The sequence below is a fragment of the Parus major genome, chromosome 2 (genome assembly GCF_001522545.3).
Source record: "Parus major isolate Abel chromosome 2, Parus_major1.1, whole genome shotgun sequence".
Taxonomy (NCBI): Eukaryota; Metazoa; Chordata; class Aves; order Passeriformes; family Paridae; genus Parus; species Parus major.
Genome location: NC_031769.1, coordinates 107,292,825 through 107,301,557, shown reverse-complemented (window position 1 = coordinate 107,301,557; position 8,733 = coordinate 107,292,825).

The window sequence follows — 8,733 nt, the reverse complement described above, 5'->3', positions numbered from 1 at the left end:
ACAAGCTCTCAATTACTTTGGTCCGAATTTTTATTTGTATCTTACATTTGAAAAGCAAGCTACAAAAGCAAGACTTATTCCTGACCTACTTGTATGCTTGCATCTAAGTGCATGCCAGGAGGTTTTGTAGGCACACAAATTGATCTGGTATGTCTATAAAATCTGGAGACATCTAGTATTTCATGTAGATGTGGCCTTTCATCTTCATTTTCTGTCTGTTAAAAATCTTATCTTTTAAGGAAAGACTTTAAAACATTCAAAGAATTTATGACTGAAAGAAAAAATATATTTAAGTCAATTTATACTCCAAGACCACATCATATCTTTCTTTCAGCTCTTATCCCTGAAAAAGAAATAATTAGTTTGAAAAATAATTTGTTTAGTGTAAAAACACAAAACATTGTAGGTGGGGAATTTCTCTACCTCAAATTTCCCTTGGATTTTGTCTCAGAAGAAAGACATTAGACATCTTGTAGTCATATACTTAAAATGAAATGTTTCACCTTCATTAAAAACAGAAAAGAACAGGATGACAAAGCACAACCCTAGCATCATTATAATTTGGTATTACAGACTGTGTATCTTGGACATTATACAGATTTTTACTCTGAGTTTTACTGAAATGCTGCTCATCACCTTTACAAGAATATATGGATTAGCTAGGAAGAAAATTAATGGAGTATGATCAATCCTAAAACTATGGTCACTGAAAGAGCTGTAGTACAGATCATGCTGTGAAAGGCAGAGACACAAAATTTACCTTCAGGCAGTGAGTAGAGGTAGTGAGTGCCATCAAGCGCAGCTAGATCTCCTTGTTGACTCCAGCAAGAAATATGTACCCTCCTCAGCCCCAGTTTGGGTTGTTTTAAACCTTTTCTCTCCACACCAGCTTTTCTGTTGCTCCCAGGTAATTCAAACTTAAAATTAAACTATTCATTGCCAACCTATGGTGAACTTTCATATAAATGTGCCTGTCTGATTCCTCAGCTCTGTGAAGGAGATAAAAACTGGTACATTTCATTTTAATTAGGTGACATATTGAACTTTTGGAGACTTGTTGTCTTCCCTATCCTTCATTTTTTACACCGTAATATTATTTTTTTTCCAAACTACTTCAAGTTTTCTTTTGGTAGACAATGTGGCTCATTTTTAAGAGTCTTTTTTCTACTTTTTAATCCCTTGCTGGACAAGTGTTTGACTTTTGGGAAATAAAGAGGCAAAGGAAAATCAAATCTTAATAAAAGTTAGAGATTAACAATGCCAAAATAATAATAGAATATTAAGAAACAAATTGATAGAGCACACAGAAGTTGAACTCTTATTGTGTGTTTCTCTTCTTTCTGCAATTTTCCCCTCTTGTTTTCTTTTCCCAAGATACTGACACATAATGTTTCCTGCCATCCATTCTGCTGCATTCATTTCCAGTTCTGAAATTAAAGATGCAGCTGTGTGTTGTAACTCGCACCCAGAGGGTTTTATATGGCCATCTTCATTGAACTGAAGATTGGCAGAAGATGGTAGGGAAGTCTGGGGAAATGCTATAATTTTTTTTTTTTTTACCTGTTATGCTTTAAAAAGCCCATATCTGGCCAGGGGCTGCTTGAGCAGATAAACTTTGTGTTCATCTAGGCTCTTTGTGAGTTCCTGTGTTTTGTTCTGAAATTTGCTTCCTACCCAAAAGTGTACATCAACACTGCCCTTTATTTCCTTATTCTGGAAGGATAAAACTTGTCTTGACAGGTTATCTTTCATTTGGAAAAATGTACAAATAGGTTTTCAAAATATTTAAATAGAGTGAGCTATTTTAGATATCCTTTTGTGTCTGTAAACTTGCAACCACAGTTGCTTTGAGCTTCTGTGCCTTGTTTTAATTCCAAAAAAAGAAAAAGAGTACCAAATTTTTACCCCGTTATATAAGCTGTGAAATCTGGAAGGTTATTGTATTTATAGGTATTTGTGAAGAATAACTGATGAGAGAGATAGAGTGGAGGTGAGGAAAGAAGTGTATTAAAGTCATGCCTAAGAGTCATAGAAGATAAGCTGGATGTCACTGCAGTCCTCTGAAAAGATGGTAACAAAGGAAGGAAATTTGGGAAAGGAAATTTAAATTATTTTAATAATTAGCAGCTAAACTTTTGCAGCTCATCTTCTTTTGGCCAGTGTGAGAATATCTTATCACTCACTCTATCCCTACATACTTAAGAAGAAATAACAGCCTTGCAATGCATATGTTCAGTATAAATTTCATTGCAAAGTGGAGAGCAGTAAGTTTTTATAAACAGAAAACATATTTCTTGTGGAATACCTAATGCTGTTTCCCTCATCATTCTGCATTGAACATGATCTTTCATTTAATTATTATTCCTTTTTCATACTGGCCACCTTCATGTAAGAGCAGCACAACCTTCACTACAGGGAAATCACTGAATTTCCAGAAGAAGCATGCTGGGTTTTTAACTCTATAAATATGCATAAATTTTCCACACAAATTTTTCTCAGAGTGTAAAAGAAAATGGGCAAACCAGTTGTTCCTGGCTTCCAGAGTCAATATATGGCTATACATAAAATAAAAATCCTTGTTTTATTTAGTGTGATCTCATATTTATTGCAGTAAAATGAATCTGGATCTTAACAGAATTTGTCAAGCCTGTCAAATTCACCATTTTTCTAATATCTCTGTAACTGTTCAGAGGTAAAATTATAACTGGAGTGTAATTAAACTTCATAGTTTTTAAAGGTGCCATTAATTATAAACATTATAACAGCTTTGCCCATTAAATATTATAAATATGCTATGAATAGAAAAAGAGAAAACTCATAATTTTTTCATGTATATTTCCAGAAAAAAAATTTCAAATTCCTATCCAGCTTTATGTTTTTCATCAGTGTTCATGGATTTGTGTCACTGAGACCTCTCTACAAAAAACAAGTGAAGAAACAATCAGAAACTTTTTTTTTTTTTAATTATCTCTCATTATCTGGCTTATGGCAGCTGACCAAACACACATTTTCTCTCAGTATACCGTAATTTTGAAGCATGACACATCAAGCTTTAGCTGCAAAAATGTTTCATTCTTTAGAGTAATAGTGTAACACAGCCAAGAGAAACTGCATTTTCTGGTTTATAAAGATGAGATAACAAATGAAATTATAAATATTTCCTAAATGACACCTGAAGTCTATAACTATATTGAAAGTATAAATGAGTAAAAAGCCCCAAACAAATATATATATAAAATTATATAATTATATATATTTGCACATATGCACACCAGTGATTAGGAAAGCAGAAGCAGCAGATTGGAGGGAGCTCAGTAAAGGGAGCTATTAGGGAGAGGTTTACTTACTTATACACTTACTCATTTCCAGCACAGTGGAATCCAAATGTCGGAATAATTATATACTAGACCTGTAAAATCCACTATAAAATGCACAAAAATACAGTATCAGGAAGAAAGACTGACCATAAAACTTGGTAAGTCTATCTCTAGATTTTTATTTCTTTGAATATCACAGTCAACTGGAATTTCACTGGAAATTCTAAGAATGACTACAGATAAGGAAATTATCAAATTGATACCTCATATTCATATTTTCAGGTTCAATATTTAATATTAGAATAAAAACAAAAATTTTGTATCTCTTATTCAGATTTCTTCCATTTAAGAGACGTATAATGTGCTTTCACCAGATATACAGGGGAACACAAAAAGTTATTAAATCATTCTCAGTTTTCTACTCAAATTAGAGGCATTCCAAATAAAGAGTCCAAAATTCTCATATACTGATATATCCCTGAGGAATTTTACCATTCCCTCAACACTCAGACAGAAATAGAGATAGTGATTGAGACAATATTAGGAAGGAGCAGATATTCTAAGTTTTCCAACCTGTTGCGTGTTTTTCGGTTTTGATGCAGCATCACAGGATCCTCTCTGGATTCAGTGGTGGGTCTGCTTATACATTTCATTTTAATTAAGTGGCATATTGAACTTTGAACCAGTGCCTTTTATAGCACACTGGTGTAATCTTTTCAGCAAGCCATGGATTTACCTGCAGACTACACTTGGCACCCTGAAGGACTACCTGGGTGAAAGGAGAAAGTTGGTGATGTTGTGCAGTGATTGGGAATGATAAATCATGGGATGTTCTTGAGAGAATGAGAGACTTAGAGAAGATAGCAGGCTGTGTACACAAAAGCTTCTGAGCATGTGAAGCAGTACAATAACCAAAAGAGAGTAAGTGGTTGAACACTCCAGAAGCTCTTAAAATGTGATACAACTATCACTTATGGCTTATAAGTGATGATAAAATTTACAGGCTGAAATAAGAAGCTGTATAGATAAAAATTACAAAGATATTACCCAGCTGCTTGCAGGTTTTGACGAAGTAGCTATTATTGCTTTTGGAAAGGTAGAGGCTGAGTGAAATATTTGTAGAAGCAAAGGATAAACTCTCATTTTCTGTGTAGTAGCACCAGAGACACTTTAGAACATGGATTGTGTGTAGATTTCATTTTATCTCAATGCTTAATAAGTCTGTGTTAAGAGATCAGTTACTTTTGATGGGACAAGGGCAGGTATGATATTTTATTTTCAGCCTTTGAACATGGATTTATATTGAGAAAATAGAGATAAAGTGATGAGTTTGTGTAGCACCTTAGCTACTGAACACGGCAACAAAATATTCTTGTTGTGTTTTCCTGGCGCGCCCTCTTGTTATTGTTATCTCTGCCAATATACATCCAAAGAATAAAAGGTAACATATTTTTTGCTACTTCTCATAAGTGTTCAATTTCCATCCCAAATACTGAACATTTGTTTCAAAAAGACATTTGGATGTAATTTTCATTTTAATAAGACGATGTTTAAGGGTTCTCTAATATTTGCTATTTTGCAATTCTTTCAGTACGTTTCTTCATGGAAAGAATGTTTTGTGTACTGGAAAATTACAAGCAAAAGTATTGACATAAATTCAGAACAAGATCAGCCTTTTTATATCAATAAAAAATAAACATTTCCCAGAAGTGTAAAACCTAGGAAATTCATTGGGCTTTATTCTCTGTATCAACTGGAAGTGAGTACATAAAAATCTTTTAGTGTGATAAATAGATAGTAATGTTTAAAATTTTGCTGTTGTTTTACACTATGTACATATACTACAAGACAAGACATGGTTCTGAACTACTCACAGTGAGTGAGGATGCTTTCCAAATGAGTGAACATCCAAAAATTCACCCTATCAAACTTTAGCTCGTCAGTCATACCATAAATACCTCTAAAGGACATATATATTACAGCCCTTAAAGATGATCAACAATCCTTAACTTTTGTAGGATAGACAAGTAAAAGCCAGGTCAAATCCTTAACATGCTTCAGGCGTTTGGAATGTCATGTTCCAAAACAGAGAGAAGCTGGCTGGTTTTAGTTAATTGGGTAAATAGCACCCTTTCAAGAGTCCTTTCCAGCAATATTTTCTAGCCTTTCTGTGGTTTCTGCACAGAGGAAAAAGTGGTCCTTCATATTTTCATTCCATGTTCCAAGCATATTTAGGAACTATGTTGTGAAGGCACAGCCAGGGAAGGAACCTTATCTGAGACTTCTTCTTTGAGGTATGTAAAGGGAGAAATAAGAAATGGCAGTATTGACTGACTGAAGCAAACGGCTTCATTTTGAAAAGAGAGTGGAAGATTCCCTATCACTTCATGTTTGCATTTCAAAATGTATTTCCTTCTTGAAAGTTATGATTTTTTTGTGCTAAAGTTCTATGGTCTCTTCAGGTTTTATTTTCTTAAATTGTAGATTATTTTTAGGTTTTGTAGGTTTTTTTAAGAAATCACAGATAATAACAGAGTAAAAATACTTTCAGTTCAGTGGTATGATGAGTAGGTAAATTCTCTATCATCTATTTGAGAGATCTCAAATGTAGAATAAATTAAATCCATCTGGTTCACATAAGTAATATAGATAGAAGGAGTTACAGACTATGAGAAGAAGCATCAAGGAGTTGATACAAAGTAAACTAAGATAAACAAGAAACTTTCCAGTAATTTAGTATATCAGGTACTGGCAGAATAAAGTGGTATAATGTGTGGATATGTATTATATGTATGGATACCTGCAGTCCGAGCTGAATAAAATAGGTGGAAATGGCTGAAGCTGTTATATAGCTTTCTCACCTTCTTTCCATGTCTCCATACAGGCAATAATGGCAACAGCATCCAGGTCTGAAAACAAGAGCAGTGAGGTCACTGTGTCACCATTTGGGTGCAGACAGCCTTGACCAGTGTCCATTTCATATAATAAATATGTAAAATCTCTTAGGGAGAAATTTTGTGCCAAAAAGTGGTCCTGGGCCAGGTATTATAGGCAGAAAAAAACCAGGTCCTTCCATCTATCTTCCTTTAACAAGGGAGGAAACTCTGTTATACCATGAGACCTAATATCAATATCCAAATCACTAAAGGTTGTTGCCACCCTGGAAGAACCAGAAGAGTTCTTTAGTGTTGTATTAACCTTCTGTGGAGGAAAAGGAAGGAAAAAAAAAAAAAAAAAAAAAAAGAAGTGCTGAAATCAAAAGCAATTGAACTACAAGTTAGTGCTTTAGAACTGCAAAGTCCCTGCTGACAATCTGCAATCTGTCAGCTTGTCCCACTCATCAACAAACAAGATTTCAGTTCAATTACCTTTATGCTTCTAGCTTATGTACTGTCACGTTCCTTTCTCACTTACTTCAGCTATAAGTTGAAATTCTGGCCATGGATCTTATACTTTTATAAGTGCCTGGTAAAGAAATACACAAATTTAATCTGATATTGTTTATTGCTTCCCCAAATTAATTTGTTTGCTTTTAGTACAGAAATACCGGTTTGATAGAACTAGTACAACAATATAGCCCCATAATAGAGTATTCCCATTGCTATTTACAGGCCATAGTTTTGGTCTGAATTTTCAAGTCTCTGGGACTGAAGTTAGGCATAACTTTCTCTACTTGAACTTCTCCCATGCTGCTTGTAATTTTATTTTACTCAGCTCAGTTGTGACAGCACTTTCTCTAATTGACCTACGGTTAATTTGTTTTCCTTTTGTTTACCTTTGTGTGGTCCCAGCAATGTTTTGTATAGATTGCAGTAAAAGTAGTTATTCTATGTAGAATGAAATATTTATAACTCTGCCTTACAATGCAGTGTGGAGAAATACAGGGCTGGCACTAGAGAAGAGACACAGGATACAGGGTAGAGAAGTGTAGGCATTGAATGGGGCACAAGGTTGACGCTGGAGACTCCACAGCTATGAACAGCTCAATAATTAATCAAAAAAATGCAGACCTGGAGCTGGGCACAGCTAATTTTAGGGATAGCAAAGGAATAACATCTCCCACACTTGGGAGGCATTGTATATATGAAATTTAGATGTAGTGTGGAGCTGCAGATCAATGAAGAATGAGTAAAGGTGTGAAAGCATATCAGCAAATGTTTAAAAACAATTACAAGTGGATCCTATAGGGAGCAGGATGAGAATGGGCATAGAAGCAGGAAAAGTGGAAGCGCTAAGCATGCAAACAGCACTGTTACTTTTCTTTTTATTCAGGAATGAAATCTGCAGTAATATTGATTAAACTCTTCAGATCTCAGTTATACTAACAGCAAATTATTGGCTTTACTTGTCTATAAGGTATGCTTCTACTTTGCCTGTAAACAAGATTTTGAGCATAATGCTGTCTTTCCTCAGGGTAATTCAAATGAGTCACCGATCGTAGGTCTTAATCATGTTATGCAGAAGTAAAGAAAACAGTCATTCTAAATTACTTTCTTGTAAGACTCCACAATCTGTTGCCTATTATAATCCAGTCTAGTTTTGGGAAGCTGCTTGTCAGGCAGGTACTTTTTCTCCCAGGGATGCTGTATATCCCAGGATGACAAAACACTCTGACAAGATTGGAGGAGAGATGAAAGAAACACCAAGGGAGAAAAACAAGGATGTTAAGCTATTTTTCTCAGTATTTCTGGGGAATTACGACTTCAGGAATAGTGGTAAAAAACATGAAGTTGGGAGAATAGGATGGGGTTTTGGCAAATATACTTTGTTGAGGGAGGAAAAAAAAGAAAAAAACAAAAAAAGGATGTCTGAAAAAAAAAGCTTTTAGTGTAAAGTAAAGCAAAGCCTTAAGCCAGCCAGGAAGAATTCTGGGAAGACAATCTATGTATGGAGAGGTGAACAATATGTCTTAGATATGGTGTTTTATTGGTTTATCCTATTTAATTACTTGAATATGCCCACCACACTTCAGCCTGAGCAGGTTAGCACTCTCACAAACAATCACTGCTCAGGGAACAGCAAGGAACAAACACAGTTCCCATAGGGTAGAACTGGTGATTCCAACCTGCCTGGATCAGGTGGGGAGAGAAAAGCGGGGTTGCATATGATGGCATTGTGACACAGTCCCTGGACAAAGAATTTAGACACTATTTGTGTATTAGTCTAGAGGCAGGTTGATGTGCCAGCTGGGACTCCTGAGAGGGAAAAAATAGATTTTGTATTGCTTCGTGTTCTTCAGAAGGGCAGGTTCTGTGATGAGATGCATGGAATAAAGAGTATTTAAAAGAGTACCTGGGAAGTCTGGTGTACAGCTATGACTTACAGAAAGTTAAATCTGACAAAGGTCACAAAATACTAATTCTCACAGTACTTGCAGTGCTGTTTGTACTGTGATGCAAAACTTGTTTTCATGTCC